Source organism: Mustela erminea, chromosome 15 (genome assembly GCF_009829155.1).
Source record: "Mustela erminea isolate mMusErm1 chromosome 15, mMusErm1.Pri, whole genome shotgun sequence".
Classification (NCBI taxonomy): Eukaryota; Metazoa; Chordata; class Mammalia; order Carnivora; family Mustelidae; genus Mustela; species Mustela erminea.
In genome coordinates this window covers 68,901,466-68,924,623 of record NC_045628.1, presented here as the reverse complement: position 1 = coordinate 68,924,623, position 23,158 = coordinate 68,901,466, and the positions used below count along the sequence as shown (strand labels likewise).

The 23,158-nt window shown below is 38.4% G+C and overlaps 1 long non-coding RNA gene across 1 annotated transcript in view; it reads right to left on the bottom strand.

Annotated features, from left to right (window-relative positions):
• Positions 1–11,971: 11,971 nt before the first annotated feature.
• Positions 11,972–23,158, bottom strand: part of LOC116574461 — a 44,987-nt gene continuing 33,800 nt past the window's right edge. Inside the window, exon 3 of the long non-coding RNA XR_004279324.1 lies at positions 11,972–12,053. This is a non-coding gene — a long non-coding RNA (uncharacterized LOC116574461). The remainder of the gene's footprint in view (positions 12,054–23,158) is intronic.

Sequence of the window (23,158 nt, the reverse complement as noted above, 5' to 3'; positions counted from 1 at the left end):
CTTGTTAGCTATTTATGTCTTCTTTGTAAAGTGTTCAGATCTTTTGCACATTTAAAACATTCCATGTTCATGAATTAGAAGAACAAATATTGTTAAAATGTCTATGCTACTCAAAGCAATCTACACATTTAATGCAATCCCTATCAAAATACCATTAATGTTTTTCACAGAGCTGGAACAAATAATCCTAAAATTTGTATGAAACCAGAAAAGATACCGAATAGCTCCAGGAATGTTGAATATGAAAATCAAAACTGGAGACCTCATAATTCTTTGTATTACAAAGCTATGATCATCAAGGCAATATGGTATTGACACAAAAACAGATACATAGATCAGTGGAACAGAATAAAGAAATGAACCCTCAACTATATGGTCAACTAATCTTCAACAAAGCTGGAAAGAATATCTAATGGAAAAAAGTCTCTTCAACAAGTGGTGTTGGGAAAATTGGACAGCAACATGCAGAAGAATGAAACTGGACCACTTTCTTACACATACACAAAAATAAATTCAAAATAGATGAAAGACCTAAATGTGAGACAGGAATACATCAAAATCCTAGAGGAGACTCTAGAGGAAGATTCTTGAGGTTCTCCTTGGGGAGAACACAGGTAGCAACCTCTTTGAGTTTAGCCACAGCAACTTCTTACTAGAAAAGTCTCTGGAGGCAAGAGAAACAAAAGCAAAAATGAACTGTTGGGACTTCATCAAGATAGAACGCTTTTTCACAGCAAAGAAAAGAGTTGACAAAACTAAAAGGCAACCTATAGAATGGGAGAAGATATTTGCAAATGTCTTATCCAATAAAGGACTAGTATCCAAAATCTATAAAGAACCTATCAAACTCAACACCCCAAAAGCAAATCATCCAGTCAAGAAGTGGGCAGAAGACACGAACAGACATTTTATTTTCCTAAAGAGGACATACAAATGGCCAAAAGACACATGAAAAATGCTCAATATCACTCACCATCAGGGAAATACAAATCAAAGCCACAATGAGGTACCACCTCATATAGAATGGTTAAAATTAGCAACTCAGGAAATAATAGATGTTGGCAAAGATGTGGAGAAAGAGAAACCCTCTTACACTGTTAGTGGGAATACAAATTGGTATAGCCACTCTAGGAAACATAATGGAGGTGTCTTAAAAAGTTAAAAATAGAACTATCCTAAGACCCAGAAATTACTAGGCATTTATCCAAACGATACAAACATAGTGATTTGAGGGGGCACATGCACCCTAATGTTTATAGCAGCAATGTCCACAATAGCCAAAATATGGAAAGAGGCCAGATGGCCATCGATAGATGAATAGGTAAATAAGATGTGAGATATATATATATATATATATATATATATATATATGAGACCATAGGTATATGTATGTGTATATATACATAGATATGTATATGACTATATATGTATATGACTATTACTCAGCCATCAAAAAGATAGAAATCTTGCCATTTGCACAACTTGCATGGAACTGGAAGGCATTATGCTAAGTGAAATAAGTCAGAGAAAGACAAATACCATATGATTTCACTCATATGTGGAATTTAAGAAAAAACACAGATGAACATAGGGGAAGGGAAGGAAAAATAAAATAAGATGAAAAAAAGAGGAGACAAACCTTAAGAGACTCTTAACTGTAGGAAAAAAACTGAGGGTCACTGGAGGTGAGGTGGGTGGTGGGATGGAGTAACTGGGTGGTGGGCGTTAAGGAAGACACTTGCTGGAATGAGCACTGGGTGTTACATGCAACTGACAAATCACTAAATTCTATGTCTGAAACTAATAATACATTATATGTTAATTAAATTGAATTTAAATAAAAAATTTAAAAGCTGAGATGGGTTTGCCTTATTACTGAGTTGTAGGAGTTCTTTATTCTAGATACAAGACTTTAAAAATATATACATATTTGATTTTTGAAAAAAATACATAATATTTTATCCTAATCTGTGGCTTGTCTTTTTAATTTTTGTGTCTTTTGTCTATGTTAATAATTTTAATAAAGCCCAATTTATGAAAGTTTTCATTTGTAGTTCATATTTTCTGTATTCTAAGAAATCTTTGCCTACTCCAAGATTACAAAAATTTTCTCCTTTGTTTTCTTCTGTAAGTCTTAATAGTTTTAATTTTTACATTTTGGTTTATGATTCATTTTGATTTTTTAATGTATATTATGAAGTATATTAGTTATATATTGCTGCATAACAAATTACTCTAAAATTTAGCAGCTAAAACAACAAACATTTACTATCTCACACAGTTTCTAAGAGTCAGAAATCTGGGCAACAAATTTAGCAGCTAAAACAACAAACATTTACTATCTCATACAGTTTCTAAGAGTCAGAAATCTGGGCCTGGCTTCCTTGGGCGATTGTGGCTCAGGGCTTCTCCTGAGGTTGCAGGCAAACTACTGGTCATGGCTGCAGTCATCAGGAGTCTGCCCAGGCAGAATGATGTGCTTTCAGGATGGCTCACACACACGGCTATTGGCAGAAGGTCTCAGTTCCTCACTAAAGAAGATTCTCTGCAGGGTTGTCTGGTGGTCCTGATAGCATTGCTGTTGGCTTCCCCCAGAGCAAATGATCTAAGCAAGAATGAATGAGGGGGAAACCAATTTATTTTTTATAACTTAGTTTCTAAAGCTACACACTACCATTCTGCTTATTTCTATTCATTACAAATGAGTTTCCACACTCCAGGGAAGGGGAATTAATTCACACTTTTTAAAATGGAGGAGTACCAAAGAATTTGCAGACATATTTTGAACTACCACATGAGGTAGGGCTTAAAGTTCATTTCTTTCCTATATAAATATCCAATTGTTCTAACGTCATTTGTTGAAAAGATTCTCTTTTCCCTACGGTTGGCATTATTAGTCCTACTTTCTTTTCTAGATGAATATCATTAATGGTTATAATTCAAAAGAAAACTGAATTTTTAAAAAAGTCAAACCTATAGAAAAATGATTATAAGTAAAGTGTGTGTGTGTGTGTGTGTGTGTGTGTGTGTGTGTGTGGAAAATTCAAATGATGGCATTAATTTCTAATAATGTAATAATCTTCAAGTTTGCATTTTCACTTCGCAATTGCAGTAACTAATACAATCTTGGGATATTAGTGTTGGAAAACCTCAGAGACAGTAGCTAATTTATCTCAATTATTTTATGGATATAGAAGCAGGAGTGCTGGGAGGTGAAATGCATGACTGAGTACATAATGCAACACAGAGGCAAATCTGAGAGTATTAACTATTTTGTCTCCAGGACGAGTAATCTTTCTGACATAGCAAAAGTTGAAAAGTCCTCGACATGAAAAGTCAAAGCCTGAGGCTCTGAAACTATCATACCAAAATCCATAAGAGGCACGTTTAATCTCATTTATTAATTACATCCTTGGGAGGGTCAGTGTTGTTCCCTCCATTCCTTCCCTTCATTTGGTTTTACCCTTCCACCCATCCAGCCAGCCACTCACTCACTTATTGTTTAATTCATAAATATTTGTTGAATATCTTCTACGAGCCAAGCATTAACCCAAATATTCAGGATCCAAATACTGTAAGCACACTGTCTTTGCCCTCGAAAGAAAAAACAACACAGAGTCTAGCTTTCTTCTGTGAGCACCAGTGAATCATTTCTCTCTGTGGGATCCGCTTTTGGATTCCAATGTCACTTGTCTATCAGGTTACCACTTAGTGTATTAGTCCGCTTGGGCTGCCACAGCAAATTACCATAGACTGGATGGCTTAAACAATAAAAATGTATTTGCTCACAGTTCTGGAGGCTGGAAGTCAAAGATCAGGGTTGAGCTCTGGTGAGGGTCCTCTTCCTGACTAGCAGATGGCTGCCTTCTCACTGTGCTCTCACAGGATAGAGGACAGAGAGAGTGATCTCTTTTTCTCCCTGATAAGGCCACTAATCCCATCAGGAAGACTCTACCTTCATAAACTAATTTAATCATAATTAACTCCCCAAGGCCCCATCTCCAGATACCAGCGTGGGGAGGAAGGGTGCAGTTAAGGCATTCACATGTGAAGTCACATGTGAATTTCAGAGTGATACAGATATTTAGTCCATAATACCCAGCAACCAAAACCTCTGAGAAAAATAGTATTTCCTAGAATTATGAAGATTGCAAATGCTTGCCAATACTCTATGTGAAGGAACTACAGAATGACAGAAGCCTTCTGTCATCAGAGTACATATTCCCCCAGCTTTTATCAAACTTCCTAAAGAAATCTGCAAAAGAAAAAGCTAGGACTTTGGGGGATTAGTCACAAAATATATCACTTGTAGCTGGCATGACTGGGGTGAGTATCATCTGTGTTGAGTGCTTGAGTATATGTTAGATATTTGAGTTACAAATCAGTGATTCACTGTGACACTGGAATTAAGGTTCTTTGGTGGCGTACAAGCAGAAAAATTGCCCCTATCCATGATGAAACTTTCCCAGAGGAACTGTACTTTGTAAAGCTTTACTCCATGCTTTTTATGATTCAGCCTTCATCAAAGCATGGTTGGAGGAAGGCTTTGAGATATACCATATGATGGTTGCTTCCCTTTGAACTCCTTCACCTCAGGCTGCTGTTCATAATTACCCTGGGTGGGTATCCACTAACAGAGCCCTCATGAAGCAGTTAGATGTCATTTCTTCTTTCTCTCAGCTAATGTGAATAAAGAATATTAGTAAATCCTACCCATTGTTTTAGAAGAGAGGTCTATTTCCACGGTTGAAATACTTCAGTCATGGTACAAAGTCTACATAATGGGGCTGCTGTTTTGATGATACAGCCATTCTGTAGTTAGTATCAAGGACAGCTCAGTGGAGGGAAGGAAGGCATTGACCAGTCTAGGGGAGGCTTAACCTGAGTTCTACTACCAATAGAGAATTAAAATGAAAGCTAAAGGGCCATACTGCCCATTCATTAGAACTTGAAGGACAAATGGAAATTAAAGTGAATGGAAATGGAAAGTTTCAAGCCCAATCTCTAGACTTCTATCAGAGGGCTAGGGAGTACAACTTTCATTCCAAAGGAGGTGACTGAGAATAGTATGCAACATCCCTTATGGAAGGACAAAGGGTTCTTAGTTATAAACAGAGACTAACTCTGCAAAGGAATTTGTCAAAGGGGTACTACGTGCTCACAGAATCATGGAGAGAACCATGTTTGGGAATGCAGCCATGAAACAGAATGAAAGTCACATTGTGGAACAGGCTAGGTGAGAACACGCCCTGCAGCTGCAATGCACTGGATACGGCAGCTTGCATCCTGTTACCACTGGCCCCGGACTTTGAGCACCTACTCCTCCTTCACCAAAAGATCCTGAATCCTTCCTCCTTCGCCTTAAATGACTCCCAAGTCAAAGGCTGGGGTCTGATTGATGAAACACCTAACTCTGCTTGACCACAGGGGAGGCTGGGAAAATGAGTATATAGCATTTCAGCTTTCATGTGGAAGGTCAGCCCTGATTCCCTAAAATTTGTATGGGATAGAGGAGTGGGGATTCACTAAACATAAGTATAGGCTTCAGAAACTGGACAACACCCTTAAGAAAAAATTCATACTGATTTGAAAAGTTCTAGTTTCTGATGAGGAAAAAAAGAGGTAGCAGTGGCATCTAAGTGTAGCTGATGACTTGGAGGGTACTCAATAGAAGAAATTCCGAGTCCCAGAAAAGGATCTGGGAAGGATGCCGTTCAGTAGTTCTCAACCTTGGTTTCAATTAGGATCACTTGGAGAGCTCTCAAAAACTACTATTGCCAGGGGTCCTTTCTAGACCAGCTGAGTCAAAATTCCTGAAAGTGAATTATGGTTTAACATCTCCATAGTGATTCTAATGTGTGGGTAGCATTGAGAATCACTGAATTACACCTAAGGCACCTGGGAAGAGAAACAGATGGGCTTTAAGAGATCGTGGTGGGCAGATGCTGCGAGATGCTCCTTGCAGCAAGTTTGGTATTTTTGTGATCTTGTGCTGCTGAGTAACAGCGGGAATCATCTTGTAACTCACCGGCACTTTTAAAGGCCTAGCATGACGCAGGCATGTGAGGCTTTTTCAAATTGCAAAACATTGTTGCATGATTAATAAAAGTTCTCTTCTCCAGGCAGTGGAGGAGGGGGTAGCTGTGTAGGTTGAATCCCAGCTCTGCGGAGCTGTGGGCTTGGAAACCAGAGCCAGAGCCCACCACCCAAACTCTTCTTCATTTGTCCCAGAATGATTCATTCTATTTGAAGGAGATGCGTGGGTGCACAGTGAGCAAAGCCCGGGTTTGGGACTTACAAGAGATGCCCCAGTGTGCACAGCTGGGCAGAATCCTCCAAGCAGCCCAGGTAGCCTGTTCAGGAAATTCAGAGGGAGGCAAAAACAGGGGAAGCCATCTCTAGGCTGAATGCCTTTGTGAATCACACAGACTTCCCGGCCCAGCGCAGGCTTTGCCTCAGCCAGGAAAGATCTGGAATACCAGATGACTCCAGATTTATTTAAGAACAATACCTGGGCAAGAGGGGTAGTTGGAATCAAAGTGAAATTCCACAGTACTAAATTTGCTCCTTAATTTCAGATGGAAAATGAAGGAAAGTAATTAAGCAAAGAATTTATATCAAGGAGCCAAGCATTTAATGAAAAAGTCAGTGGCAGCAGGGATCAATATTTGCCTTCCAAAGCAAATATCTCAGAGGAGATGTCTGGGGCAAGATGGGAGAGGTACTGAGCACAGTAAGTAGAGTATGAACACCCCTGCCCTATGCACTGAGATCCCTCATCAGTCTCTATTTGCTGGTGAGGAGTGTGATGGATGAAGCCACTGCGTGAAAAGCTGCTTTCTCTGCCCTTTGCGCTGCCCCATTAAGGTGGTTTGGCTCTAACCTTGCAGGCTGGATTCTAAAGGGCACCATGCTGATCGATGCTCTCAATTCAGCTATCTGACAGCCACTGCCACTGAAACCACCCAACTGCTCACATGCCCAAGCCTGCCTGCATCCTCTTTTGAAATGGAACAATGGTGCTGGAATTAATAATGACAACAGAAGCCTTCCCAGTGCTGGTTTATGTTTTTGAGCAAACTACTGGCTGGAAGAGGAACTTAAAAAAACAAGACAAAACCCACAAACATTAGGAAGACTAGTGGAATGCACGGTAATAATAAGACTGTGACAGTATAGAGCACTGAGAATTTCTAGCCCTTTCAAACACTTCTAACTTGACAGTGTCATTATTTAATTTCATAAATTTGAGTAGGAGAAATAGACCTTCAAAGCGTGGGTAATTTTCTTTGATATTTATGGTTAGGTTTGGGTTTGGCACATAATTTAACAAATATTTATTGATTCTCTACAATACTATGTACTGATGGTATAGGATGAACACTTCAAAGTCCCTGTTCTTGCAAAACTAATATTCTATTATGAAAGAGAGAAGCATAAAAGGTTAATTTCAATCAAACAGAGTTAGTGATAGAATTGAGGAAGCAGTGAGAGCTGAGATGCAGTGAGAGAATGTGGAGGCAGGGTGCAGATGATGTGTGAGCTGAAGTGTAACCTGATAACTTCTTTGAAGAAGGAAGGGAATGGCATCTGGGCTGTGTGTGTGTGTGTGTGTGTGTGTGTGTGTGTGTGAGTGAGAGAGTGTGTGTGTATGTATAGAAGGCAGGTCAATTTTAAGCAGTTTGTTACTTATGCAGCCTGAAGTGCAACCCTCTTTGAGGGTTCCTCATAATACACTAAGCAGTTTGCATCCTTTGTGGTACCTCAGAGGATCTTAAAATTTATTCTCATTAGAATCATTTCGAATCTGAAAAATACTGTCTCAGCCATGTTATCGAGGTCATCATCAATAGTTAGAAATCATGTTAGTAGTGTATGTGGTTGGTATGATGTGATAAAAAGGGCACTTTGTCTATGGTCTTCATCCCCAAAACCCAAAAACCTGTCTAATAATGAGAAAACACCAGACAAGTCCAAATTGCACTGCAAAACACCTGACCAGTACACCTCTAAACTGTCAAGGTCATCAAAAACAAGTAAAGAAAAAAAAAAAAAAAAGAATTACTTACGATTTTGCCACTCAGAGTGTGGTTCCCAGAGCAAGAAATCATTAGAAATGCAGAATCTCACTCCAAATAGCCACACAAGCAGAATATGCATTTTAATAAAGTGATCCCATATGTACAGCAGAGTTTGGTTCACTGGTGTTAGGGTATGGCCCTGGAGCCTGCATTTCTAACAAGCATCCCAGGTGATCTTGGGGCAGGTGGCCCAGGGATTTTAAAGACCTATACCTAGGGCTTACCTAACCAATTAAATCAGGACCTCAGATTGGTTAAATCCAAGAATTAGTCTTTTTTAAATCTCCCTGGGTGAGGTATAGGTACAGTTGAGAACCACCGAATTAAAAGGTTGTAAGCAGGGATGTGACAGGGCCAGATTTTCATTTTTTGTAATGTTTAAAAGCAAAATTCAACTGAGTAAATGTAAGGATCTAATTGGTTTTGTTCAGTGATTCATGAATGGGGCAAAATCCCATCTAACAAGAAAAAGGAGCTCTGAGAAACTGTATAAACGGAAAGGTTTTTATAGCAGAAGGCAAGTGAGGGGAGGAAGTTGTTAACAAAAGAAAAGAAGGGATTATTTCAGACAAGGTCCCTTTATCTTACGGGATGGCAGGGGTTCTTAGCATGCAGATTACCTCACTAGTGATGATCAGAAAATTCCAGACTGATATGTTTAAAATTTCACTCTTTTGAGAGGCTGAGGTTAGTACTGAGTCTCGGTGGGGCATAACATAAATGACTCCATTTTGGTCCTCTTTCTTTTTAACAATAGATGCCTTTAGTTTTTCCAACCTCTCACAACTATTATCTCAATATTCCTTAATACTCTGCACATATGATATTGTGATTTCTAACAAGACATATATATTTGATCTTTATTCACTGTCTCTTGCACACCTCTCCTAAAGCCCTTGCAATTTCCTGTATAGGAGCAATAGGGGCATCTTTGATATAGTATTTAGTTTTATTCCTAGTTCCTGAAATAGTTCCAGAGAGATGAAGGCGAAATGGGAGTCTTTTGTTATTCATAGGAAGTCCCTTTCAACCACACCCGAGTTTATGTCAGTGAGGTGACTTTTAGAAAACCCTTAGGGATGAGGAAGTGGTGGTTGCCAGGGGAAACAACCAAGTGATTAGACTGTTGGAACTTTCAGCTTACCTCTAACCTCTAGGAATAGGAGATGCACTGGAGCTCAACTTAATCATCAACGGCCAGGAAACTAATCAATCTTACCAATGTCATGACACCTCCATAAAAGTCTCAAAAGGAGAGTGTTCAGGATGGTGAACAGGTAGAGGTGCCAGGACTGGTGTCCCCAGACAGTATATGGAAACTCCATGCCATTCCTCACATGCTTTGTCTTATGCATCTCGTCCATCTGGCTGTCCTGAATTATGTCCTTCTATAATAAACTAGTGTAGGGGTTCAGAAAGAGTCAACCCATGATGTGCCATTTGGTATCCCAGTTATTTTGAGCTGAAAATAATCAAGGCCCAAAAGACTCAGGAAGAAACCTGAACCTTCCACTTAACTGCTTAAAAGAATTTGGATAGAGGACTTGTTCCCAGAAAAGAGCCATCACTGAAGATAACTCCATTAAGATACGAACTAGCCATGGTAGACAGGAGAAACCTAGCAAGGCCTGTTTGACAGAAGTCCTCTAGATGTCCCATTGTTTCTGGATGGCTTAGCAAACATTTGTTTACTAAACATTTACTCTTTCCATTTTTCCTATAAATTGTTTTCCTTTCCTTTGAAGTTCTTCCTATGCCCTTCTCTTTAGTTGAGGATGACATTTATACCACATTTTGCCCTTCTATAGAGTCTCATTGTATATGGGGATTCCCTGTACATTTGTAATTAAATTTGATTTTCTCCTGTTAACCTATCTCATGTCTTAATTCTTAGATTAGCCAAAAGAATCTTGAATGGTAGAGGAAAACTCGCCCTTTCCCAAACATTGCAATCTAGTAAGTCAAATACCTTAGTTCTGTGAGCCCCCGTCTAGCAAATTAATCAAACCTCAGGAGGGGGTTGTGGGAACCTCCAGTTTATAGTCAGTTAATCAGAGGCACAGGCGATAACCTACACTTGCCACTGGAATTTAAATTGTGTGTGTGTTGGGGAGTGGGGTGCAGTCTTGTAGGACTGAGCCCTCAACCTGAAGTCTATACCAACTTCATATAGATAGTGTCAGAATTGAGTTACATTGCTGGACATCTAGCTAGTGTCACAGAATTGCTTGGCAGAGAAAAACTCCCACACGCTGGGGAACCAGAAGTGTCAGAAGTGAAGTAGTGTTGTAGTAGGGTATAGAGAAAACACACAGGGGACACAAAGGAAACGTTTTCCTTAACAGTGTGGAAATAATTCTATCATGTTCCAAAATCTTGCCAAGAAAGCTTATCAGTTATAAACACATTAATTATCTTCAAAAGTTGATTTCATATGCCACCATCATCTGTAGTGATTCTAATTCTAAATAGAGATACAGGGGATAGCTCTAGGGACAACTGAAAAGTATTTCTAGGACTCCTATTACACAAATCTTAGACCACTTGTCTTTTATACTCTCCAACTGAGGTATTGTTACAGGATTTCTTTTCCCTTAATTCCTGTGGTTTTTGGTCATGCTGCTTCAAAGAATGAAAAGGTAGACCAGACAACAGTGGTGGGCAGCAAAGAAAGTTTATTGAGAGTACAAAGCTCCCAAAGATGGAGGGGGCACAAAGGAGTTGCCACCAGATTCTAAGGCTAAGGCTTTTTGTGGACTTGTTGGCAAGCTATTTTAAATCTGCTTAACCCTCCTTTGTGCTTGTCACCCAATCAGGTTTTTGTCAACTACCTTTCATGGGGTAGAGGGTGGGTGACACAAAGGGTGGAGGGCTTCTTGTAAAATCCTTTTAAAGGTGGTTTCCTCTTAGGATGGGGGTGGGGGAGGGCGGGCAGGGGGAGTTGTCAGTTTTCTGACTATTCTGCATTAGTATCATGAGTAGAATTCAGCCAGCCTCAGGACCAGTCCCATCTCTGCCAAGTCTGTGTGATTGGAGATGGGGTCAACTCCTGACTTCAGTTAATTCATCTCTTAGATGAGAATAAGAAAACTTGACCACATTGTGAAGTTGTGAGAACAAAATATTATCGCATATGAGAAAATATATTTTTAACTGTACAGTTCTCATAAAAGCAAGAATTCTGAGAATTATTGTATGAAATAGTCAAAGTTCAAAAATACTATACAAAGGTCCAAACTCCAAGAAAAGTAATCCTAAGAATTAAGATAACCACAAAGGCTTATAATGTGTCTGGAACTGGGCTAAGAATTTTACTCTCTTTACCTCATTTAGCCCTATGAATGACCGAATAAGACAGTTCTTTTTGCATTATTTCAATTTTACCAAGAATATGAGTAACTTATCCGTGCTCTTACAGCTTGGAATGGTGGAACAAGGATTTAAATCCAACTCTATTTGATTCTAAATCCTACATGTTTAAGAAATTTGCTATAATGTCTCTTCGAGTTTCATTTTAATTTAAGCTTTATATTTGGGTTGTGCACACATCACCATATGATCCTTCACTTACGATAAATTTGAATGGTAGTCTCACTTAACATTGGCTAAAACAAAAGCGTAATCCATTAGCTCTATACCTGAGGACCTGAAAGACAGCTCTGACCATGGAAAGTCTGACCAGGACCTGAGATCCAAAAGTTAATGGGAACAAGCAGAAAAGTGGGTCTAGACTCACATTGCTTCACACTCCAGCTGATTATAAGTAATCTAAAAGCGATGACAACAGTATTTAATTCATCCAGGTATATTATGGACAGACTCTGAAAGTTGGCAGGGAAACTGGAGTTTCAAGTTGTAGAGGCCCATTAGCAGCCAAAAAGTATGTCCTCAGAGCCAGAAGTCAGCCAGGAACAGATCAGTGAGGGTGGAGAGGGTCTTCCCAAGGAGACTGCAGAGGGTCTGACTGTAGGTCTGGAGAAAAATAACAGGATTCTAGGGACTGCCCAAAAGGAAGGTAGAGGTAGTCAGCCAGATAGATAACACTAACACTCTTATGTTGGGGAAAATGGATTATTCACTTTGTATACTCCTTCAGATTTCAGCCAGATTGATGCTTAAGCAACTCAGTTTCCATCTCTGGGAGCAACACCACAGAATATAAGGACAACTCCTATGGCTCTGGGGATAATAGATGGGTTATCTGGGCTTCCTTGTTATGGTTATATCACATATGCTGTCCCCATAGCCACCCTGGGAAGCAAACAGGGCAGCTGCTTTTTCCATGTTAAATAATCAGCAAATGTTGAAGAGTTAAGATGACAGAATAGTAGTGGAACCCTATACTTGCCTCCTCCCTTGAACATTGCTAGATAAATATCAAATCATTCCAAACTATGACTGAGAAATCAATGGACCGAGGGAACAAACTGTATACTTAAAGGGAGAAAAGAGGCCACATTGTGAAAGGTAGGAGGTGAAAAAAAAAGAGAAAGACAGAGAGAGAGAGAGAACGAGCACAGTTTTCACATAAGAAAAACACTTCCCCAAAAGCATTGGCTGAGAAAATAAGAGGGGCTGATTATTGTGAGCTTTTATGACCAGCAGAACACAAAGACAGTAGTTATAGAAATCTGCATTGTGCTTGTGTGGAGCCCAGTGGGCATAGCAGTGCTTCTGTGGGAAAGGAGGGCAGAATTCTGGGAGCAGATAGTATGGTGTGAGAATTCCCTGTGAGAATTCCCTGGGTTGCAATGGGAGAGATAGTTCCTGTTTTTGGAGTGTATGCAAGAGAGGTGGCACTGCCTCTCAGGGGACAAAAGAGCCAGTGGTCACCATTGCATTACCCCATTCATTAGCATAGGGGTAAAAACACCTGCTGAGGGCAGTAAACTTGGATGCTGGCTTTTTGCTGTGTTTTATTCTAAACTCCAAGCTCCTGTACCTTCATGTGACTTCCCTTCTGAGACGAAATGGCACCAGTCCCAGTATGGCAAGACCCTACCCCCCACCTCCACCACCCTGCCCCAAGGATCAGCATGGGTCTGTGCTGTGCTGGGTTCCTCAAATTTGGAGTTTTGAAACTCAGCTGATGTGCCTGACATAAAACACAGGTGCACTGTGCCTCCAGGTGGGTAGACAGTGCAGACACAGACAGGGTGAAGGCAGAGAGCTGAGGGATGCCAGGGACAAATGAGGGAAGATTGTTCACTCTTTTGTGAGGGCTTCCTGGACAGTGGCATGCATGAACTCCCTTCTCCAAGGAGGAGAGAGAGGACTGGTGCCATTTTTATCCACCCACCAGCATGAAGGGACTTCGGTAAGCAGCACAGCATCCACTGTGAAGACTTCAGCTACTTATGCCAAGCCCTATCCCCCTGCACTCTGCAGATGCTTTTTTACTGGGGAGGGATGCCTGAGAGGTAGAGCAGTGATAGGACCCTCCCCCTAGAAGACCAGCACAAATATCTCCCCACCCCCAACATGTACCAAGTCTAATAACCATAGAGTGCCACAAAGCTTCAACTCTAGTGGAAATAAGATCAGGCTTATTTTAACAGGCAGACCAAAGCACACCTAGTTGGAATTTACCACACACTGGACAAGGTCCAAACACTCCCCACTGTAAGCAAGGAGAAACTTTGCAAAGGACTGACTTGAGGAAAAGAGCAGCCAAAGCACAACAGTAGAGTGCACACAGCATATACCAGAAACACTTCTTGAAGCACTAGGCCCTGGACAGTGTAGGATCCCTTCTTAATAAAGTCATTACTCTCAGGAGCATGAAACATAACAGGTTTTCATAACAGAGTAGAAGATTGTGACCTAGAAAAATTGCCAAGTAAGAACAACTCATCCCAAAAGAAAGAAGAAGAAAAAGTCACATCCAAGAATCTAATGGAAGCATATCTAAGTAATATGCCTGATCCAGAATTTAAACATAAGGATACTAGCTGGGCATGAGAAAAACAGAAAATACCAGGGAGTTACTTACCACAGAGATAAAAGATCTAAAATCTAGTTAGGCTGAAATAAAAAAATGCTATAACTGAGATGCAAAACCAACTGGATATAATGGCCACAAGGATGGAAGAATCAGAGGGATGAATCAGTAATATAAAAGATAAAATTATGGAAAATAATGAAACTGAAAAGAAGAGAGAAAGAAAAATACTGGATCACAAATGTAGACTTAGAGAACTCAGCAACTCTATAAAGTGTAATAACGTTTATAGCATACGAGTCCCAGAAGAAAAGAGGGGAAAAGGGGGCAGAAGTTTTACTTGATCAAACTGTAGCTGAAAACTTCCCCAATCTGGAGAAAGAAACATATCCAAATTCATGAAGTACAGAGAACTCCCATTAAATCAATAAAAGCAGGCCAACACCAAGGCATATTATAGTAAAATTTGCAAAACACAAAAATGAGGAAAAAATCCTAAAAGCAGCAAGGGAAAAGAAATCCCTAACTAACAAGGGAAGACAAATAAGGTCACCAGCAGACCTATCCACAGAAACTTAACAAACCAGAAGAAAGTGGCATAATATATTAAGTGTGCTGAATGGGAAAAAATATGCAGCCAGGAATACTCTGTCCAGCAAGGCTTTTATTCAGAATAGAAGCAGAATAAATAGTTTTTCAGCCAGACAAAAACTAAAGGAGTTTATGACCATAAAATGAGCCCTGCTAGAAATATAAAGGGGACTCTTTGAATGGGAAAGACTGAAAGCAACAAAGATAAGAAGGGAAAAGAGAAAATCTCCAGAAACAATGACTTTATAGGTAATACAATGGCACTAAATTCATATCTATCAGTAATCACTCTGAATGTAAATGGACTAAATGCTCCAATGAATAGACATAGGGTATCAGAATGAATAAAAAAATAAGACCCATCTATATGCTACTGATAAGAGACTGATTTTAGACCTAAAGACAGATGCAGATTGAAGTGAAAGGATGGAGAACCATTTGTCATGCTAATGGACATCAGAAGAAAGCCAGAGTAGCAATAATCCTATCAGACAAACTAACTCTTAAACCAAACATTGTAACAAGAGATGACGAAGAGCACAATATCATAATAAAGGGATGTATCCAACAAGAAGATCTAACAATTGTCAATATTTATGCCCCCAACTTGGGAGCACCCAAATATATGAATCAATTAATAACAAACATAAAGAAACCCATTGATAATAATACAGTAATAGTGGGACTTTAATACCTCCCTTATGGCAATGGACAGATCATCTAAGCAAAAAAAATCAACAAGGAAATAATGGCTTTGAATGATAAGGACCAGATGAACTTAATAGATATATTCAGAACATTTCATCCTGAAGCAACAGAATACGTATTCTTTTTGAGTGCACATGAAACACTCCAGAAGAGATCACTTACTGGGTCACAAATCAGACCTCAACAAATACAAAAAGACTGAAATCATACCATGCGTATTTTCTAACCATAATGCTATGAAACCTGAGGTCAACCACAAGAAAAAAATTTGTAAAGACCACAAATACATAAAGGGTAAAGGGCATCCTACTAAAGAATGAATGGGTTAAACAGAAAACTAAAGAAGAAATAAAAATGAAACATGACAAATAAAAATGAAACATGACAGTCCAAAATCCTTGGGATGATGCAAAAGTGGTCAGAGGGAATTATATAGTAATGCAGGCTTACCTCAAGAAGGAAGACAAATCTTAAAATACACAACATAACCTTAAACCTAAAGGAGCTAGAAAAGAACAACAAAGCCTAAAGCCAACAGAAGAAGAGAAATAATAAAGATTAGAGCAGAAATAAATGCTATAGAAACAAAAAACAAAAAATTGTAGAATGGATTGATGAAACTAGGAGTTGGTTCTTTGAAAGAATTAAAATTGTAAACTCCTATCCAGACTTATGAAAAAGAAAAGAGAAAGAACCCAAATAAATAAAATCATGAATGAAAGAGGAGAGATCACAACCAACACTACAAAAGCACAAACATTTATATGAGAATATTATGAAAAATTATATGCCAAAAAATTGGACAATCTGGAAGAAATGAATAAATTCCTGGAAACTTATGAACTATCAAAACTGAAACAGGAAGAAATAGAAAATGTGAATAGACTCATAACCAACAAAGAAATTGAATGGATAATCAAAAATCTCCCAAGAGACAAATCCCAATGCCAGATGACTTTCTAGGGGAATTCTACCAGACACTTAAAGAAGAGTTAATACTTATTCTTCTCAAAGTATTCCAAAAAATAGAAATGGAAGTAAAAGTTCCAAACTCATTCTACAAGGCTAGCATTGTAGATGCAGCATTGATTACAAAACCAGACAAAGACCTCACTAAAAAGAAGAATTAGAGACCAGTATCACTAATGAACATGGATGCAAAAATTCTCAATAAGATAATAGAAAATCAAATCCAATAGTATATTAAAAGAATTATTTACCAAGTAGGATTTATTCCTGGTCTGAAAGGGTGGTTCAGTTTTTGCAAATCAATCCATGTGATATACCACATTAATAAAAGAATGGTTAGGAAGCATATAATCCCCTCAAAGATGGAGGAAAAGCATTTGACAAAGTACAGCATCTATTCTTGATTTAAAAAAAAACAAAACACGAAACCATCAAAAAAGAAGGGATAGAGGGAACATACCTCAACATTATAAAGGCCATATATGAAAGACCCACAGCTAATATCATTCTCAATGGGGAAACACTGAGAGCTTTTCCTCTATGATCAGGAATAAGATAGGAATGTCCACTCTCACCATTGTTATTTAAGATAATATTGGAAGTAATCAGCAATAGGACAACAAAAACAAATAAAAGCATCTAAATCAGCAAGAAAGAAGTCAAACTTTGGCTATTGGCAGATGACATGATACTCTGTAGAAAACCTGAAAGACCACACCAAAATATTGCTAGAACTGATACATGAATTCAGTAAAGTCTCAAAATACAAAATCAATGTACAAGAAATATGTTGCATTTCTACATATCAATAATGAAGCAGCAGAAAGAGCGATCAAGGAATAAATCCCATTTACAATAGCACCAAAACCCATAAAATACCTAGGAATAAACCTAACCAAACCAATGAAAGATCTGTACTCTGAAAACTGTAGAACACTGATGAAAGAAACTGAAGAGGACAGAAAGAAATGGAAAAACATTCCATGTTCATGGATTGGAAGAACAAATATTATTAGAGTATCTATACTATCCAAAGCAATCTACACATTTAATGCAATCCTTATACAAGTTCTAACCCTATTATTTCATTTGTCATAGAGTTGGAACTAACAATCCTAGAATTTGTATTGAAACACAAAAGACCCCAAATAGCCAATGCAGCCTTGAAAATAAAAACCAAAGCTGAAGGCATCACAATTCTGGACTTCAAATTATATAACAAAACTGTAGTGATCAAGACAGTATGGTACTGGCAAAAAAAAAAAAAAAAAAAAAAAAAAAAAAAAACAAAAAAACAGACACACAGATCAATGGAAAAGAATAGAAAACCCAGGACCTGAACTATATGGTCAAGTAATCTTCAACAAAGCAGGAAAGAATATCTAATGGAAAAAGGATAGTCTCTTCAACAAATAGTGTTGGGAAAACTGGTCAGCAACATGCAAAAGAATGAAACTGGACAACTTTCTTACACCATACACAAAATAAATTCAAAATGGATGAAAGACCTAAAAGTGATATAGGAAACCATCAAAATCCTAGAGGAGAACACAGGCAGTAACCTCTTTGACATTGACCATAGCACTTTTTACTAGATATGCCATCTGAGGCAAGGGCAACAAAAGCAAAAGTAAAATAAAAAGCTTTTGTACAGTGAAAGAAACCATCAACAAAACTAAAAGACAACCTATGGAACGGGAGAAGATATCTGCAAATGACATATCTTATGAAGGGTTAATATCCAAAATATATAAAGAACTTATAAAACTGAACAGACTTTTAAAAACAAATAATCCAGTAAAAAAAATAGGCAGAAGACATGAATAGACATTTTTCCAAAGAAGACATATAAATGGCTAACAGACACATGAAAAGATGCTTAATATCACTTATCTCCAGGGAAATACAAATCAAAACCACAATGAGATTTCACCTCACCCAGTCAGAATGGCTAAAATTAACAACACAGAAAACACCTCTTGGTGAGCATGTGGAGAAAGGGGAACCCTCTTACAGCTTGGGTGGGAATACAAACAGGTGCAGCCACTCTGGAAAAACAGTGGGGATGTTCCCTTGAAAGGTAAAAATAGAACTACCCTACTATTCATCAATCGTGCTACTAGGTATTTACCCAAAGGATAACAAAGTTAGCCATCACTGTTTGCAGACACAAAGGCAGGAAGCAGAGTGGGGGGGAAAAAAAAAAAAAGAAAGAAAAAGGGAAGACTTCAGGTATGCCCTTATTGGAGGCACAGGGAAGAGTAGGTGGGCTAACTGAAAGTGGGGCATCCTGTGTGACTGAGTAGAGGGTGCGTATTTGGCTTTCTCTGGTTGGTTCTAATTGGAAATGGGACAAAAATTAAGGAAACATTCAGTTATTAATCAAGTCTGGCTGTTTGGGGCCAATTGTTACAGAAGTTATTGGTAGGCCTCCTGGACTGCTACTAGAGATAATGTTTTGACTTCCTATAAGTCTGACTTACAGACATGGGCTGGCTACTGAAGATCATGGGTTGATTTTCTGGACTAATTGTTGCAGACTGCAAGTCACAGTTCTGTCTTTACATGTGGTCTGGCCATTTTCTGTTTGTATATTTTGTGTCTCACTGGGGAGGGAGCTCATGTAATGGCCCAAGTGAGTTACTGAAATCAGTGGGAATACAGAAGAAGAAATTAAAGGACAGGATCTGGTAACAGGTGAGGGTAAGGGAAGACTTCAAAGAACAAAATAATCGTTAAAACACTATTGCCACCAGACTGCCTGGATGTAAATCCCAACTCTGCCAGTCACTTACCAAATGAAAAGATAGTAATAATACCTAATGCACAGTATACTACTAGAGCTAAATATAAATTAAGTTAGGTATCATATGTAAAGGGATTATAACAGTTCCTGACCCAAGGTAAGTGTTAGCTGTTCTTAATACCCTGAAACAAGTCATTAGCTAACAGCTTATCAGGAGGAAGAGTAGGCTTTTAAGCAAACTTTTGAAATAGTTAGACCTCTGGGTGATATTCGGGAGTGGGACTGTTTTTTTCCCTTCCCAGGATCTTGTATGTTCCCATCATCACAGTATGTGTTTGCTAAGGACTAATGTTTGTGTCCCCTCAATATTCATATGTTGAAGCTCTAATCCCCAGTGTAATGGTATTTGGAGGAGAGGTCTTTGGGAGGTAATTAGGCTTAGATGCTTAGATTAGGCAAAACCCTCATGGTGGGATTAGTGATCTTGGAGACCAGAGAGCTTTCTTTCTCTAAGTATATGCACCATGGAAATACCATAAGAACATGGCTATCTGTAAACCAGGAAATGGGTTTTCACCAGACACAGGAATCTCCCAGCCCCTTGATCTTGGATTTCCCAGCTTCCAGAACTATGAGAAGGAAATGTTTGTTGTTGAAGTCACCCAGAATATGGTATTTTGTTATAGCAGTTTGAAGTAAGACAGTATTTTCTTGTTTTGGTTGAGCTGTCTCCTTTAATTATAATGGTTACCGTAAGGTCTGTGGTTTTTTTTTTCCCCCCTTCCCCCAAGGAATTAGTGATACTACTCCTCAGGCAAACAATTATTGGTCTGAAAAACTAAGTTGCTAGAATGATGAGTAAAATGTAAAATGAGTGAAAAAAATTAAAAGATTGACAATTTTAATCATTGTCACTTCTTACATGTGTTTCGTGCTTCACCATGTACCAATCATGTGTTTAGTGCTTTACCATGTACCAATCATTTTCTGTCAGTGATCTCAGGCAAATAAAAATAATTATTTTTGACCACTAAGCATACAGCAGATAGATACTAAATTACAAATTCAGTTTACTCCCTCTGATACTTGGCTTTCAGTTAATTAGCATCTTAGCACTTCACATTTATACTGGTGTTCTTGACTACTGTTTCTAGGTAGAAATGGATTTACTTCAATATATTAATGCTAATGAGTTATTTACTAGCCTTGAATCTTATTAAAATACCATGTCTCACTTATATTTATTTGTTTACATAAGTTTTACTTTGGTGAAGTGAAAGGCAAAGATTCTGTGTAAATATGTACTTTTTAAAAGTATGATATTCTACATGTGTTGAAGGGGGAGGGATTTTTAGGAGACTTCTCCAAAAACAAAAGAGCTGGTGGGTGCCATTTCTCCACTCCCCAAACCTAGAGAGCCAGACACCTGTTGGAACTAGTGGGAATGCTGTTAAACATACCTTGCTAACACAACATACCCTACCCCTGCATTCTTCTGCAGATACTTCTCATCCAACCTGCCCTACTTGGCAGGGGTCTCTTCAAAGTGGCTCCTACCACATCTCATCCTGCAAACAGTCCCAGCAGACACCAGTACCACTCCAAATTCATTCCTGCCCTGGTATGAGGGGAAGATATCATAATAGGATACTAGCAGTCCTAGTAGCCAAACCTTATAACTGGCAGGCAGAGAGTGCAGAGAGAGTGCCCTCCTGATCAGTGCATCTGCAACCCCAGCAGAATGACTGGGGCAGGCATCTGGTGTGACTGCTGGCCCTATCCACCAAGGTAAGCCTCTCAGAAGACAATGCAGGAAGAGCACTCACCAGTTCAGTGCAAGCAAAACTCCAAGAAATGAACTGAGGACAGGCATGTGGTATGATTACTGACACTGCCCAACTACAATGGCCCACAATGGCTCCAAACTGGCCCCTTAACAGCACAAGGACCAAACCTAACCCACAACAGACAAAGTGGGCCATTACAGTCAATTGGACTGAAGGCAAATGGAGCTCAGGTACAATAGTAGAGTACAGGTAGTGCACTAAGGAGACACTGTTGAAGTGCCTCATTTTAATGAACAGGGGATACTGCTCTACAGGACACCATAGGACTTATTCTTCATAAGTCAACTACTTTCAAGGTCAGGAGACATAACTGATTTTCCTGATACATAGAAATGAACATAGAGAGTTAGATAAAATGAGGAAATAGAGGAATATGTTCTAAGTGCGAGAATAGGACAAAACCATAGCAAAAGAGCTAAATAAAATGGAGATAAACAATATGCTGAATAAAGAATTCAAAGTAATGGTCATAAAGATCATTACTGGACTTGAAAAAAAAGTGGAGGAACTCAGTGAAACCTTCAACAAAGAGGTATCAAATATAAAAAATAACCAGCCAGAGATGAAGAACTCAATAAGTGAAATGAAAAAATACACTAAAGGAAATCAACAGCAGATTAGAGGAGGCAAAATAATGGGTTAGTGAGCTGAAAGAGTAATGAAAAGCAACCAAGCTGAACAACAAAAAATAAAAAGAACAATAAAAAATGAGAATATGTTAAGGAAGCTCAGCAACATCATCAAGCATAATAACATTTGCAATATAGGAGTACCAGAAGCAGAAGACAAGCAAGAGGACAGAAAATTTATTTGAAGCAATAATAACTGAAAATTTTTCCTAATCTGGGGAAAGAAACAGACATCTAGATCCAGGAGGCCACAAAAAGCACTCAACAGAATTAAACAAGGAGGTCCACAACAAGGCACATAATTAAAATGGCAAAAAGCAGTAATAAAGAGAGAATTTTAAAAACAGCACGAGAAATGAAAACAGTTACATGCAAGGGAAACCTGTAAGGCTGATTTTTCGGCAGAAACTTTCAGCTCAGAAGAAAGGGACACAATATATTCAAAGTGGCAAAAAGGATTAAAACCAAAAGCAAACCTGCAACCAAGAATACTCCATCTAGCAAGGCTATCATTCAGGATACAAGGACAGATAAAGAGCTCTCCTGACAAACAGAAATTTAAAAAAAAAAATTCATTACTACTAAACCAGTTCTTCTTGTAAGAAATGTTAAAGGGAAATTATTTGAGTGGAACGAAAAAGCCATAATCAGAAATAAGAAAATTAGGAAAGGAAAAAAAATTTCTTAGGTAAATACAAACAGAATAAAACTAGCATATTAATCACTTATAAAATGAGTATAAATGTTAGAGTGTAAAAACAGTAAAATCAATTATATCTGTAAAAATAAATCAAGGGATTCACAAAATAAAACAGTATAAAGTGTAAGAGGCAAAAACACAGACTCAAATATAGAGAACAAATATAGAGATCAAACCAGAGGGGAATTGGGTGAGGGGATGGGTGAAATAACTGAAGGAGATTAAGAATATAATTATTGTGATAAGCACTGAGTGATATATAGAATCGTTGAATCACAATATCGTACACCTGAAACTAATATAACACTGTACATTAATTATACAGGAGTTTAAACATAAATTAAAAATAAATGAATAAGTAATCTTTTTTTAGAAAGGATGTGAAGTATGACACCATGCTTTGGGTGAATGATGGGAGTAAAACTTTAGTGCTTTTATTTTTAAAAATTTTTTAAAGATTTTCTCTATTTGAGAGAGAGAGAGAGAGAGAGAGTGGGGGTGTGGCAGAGGGAAAGAATCTTCAAGCAGCCTCCTTGCTGAGTATGGATAGTAACGTGGGTCTCAATCCCATAACCCTGAGATCATGACCTGAACTAAAACCAAGCGGATGCCTAACCGACTGAGCCACCCAGGTGTGCCAAAACCTTAGTGCTTTTAGAATGGGTTCAAACTTAAGTGACCATCAACTTAATATAGACTGCTATATGTGTAAGATGTTATGTTTGAGCCTAGTAGTAACCACAAATCAAAAACCTATAACAGATACACAAAAAATAAAGAGAATCCAAGCATATCACTAACAAAACCATCAAACCACAAGGGAAGAGAGAAAGGGAAGGAACAGAGAACTACAAAGACAGCTGTAAAGCAACTACATACTTATCACTAAGTGAGTACATATCTATCAATTACTTTGAAGTAAATGGACTAAATGTTCCAATGAAAA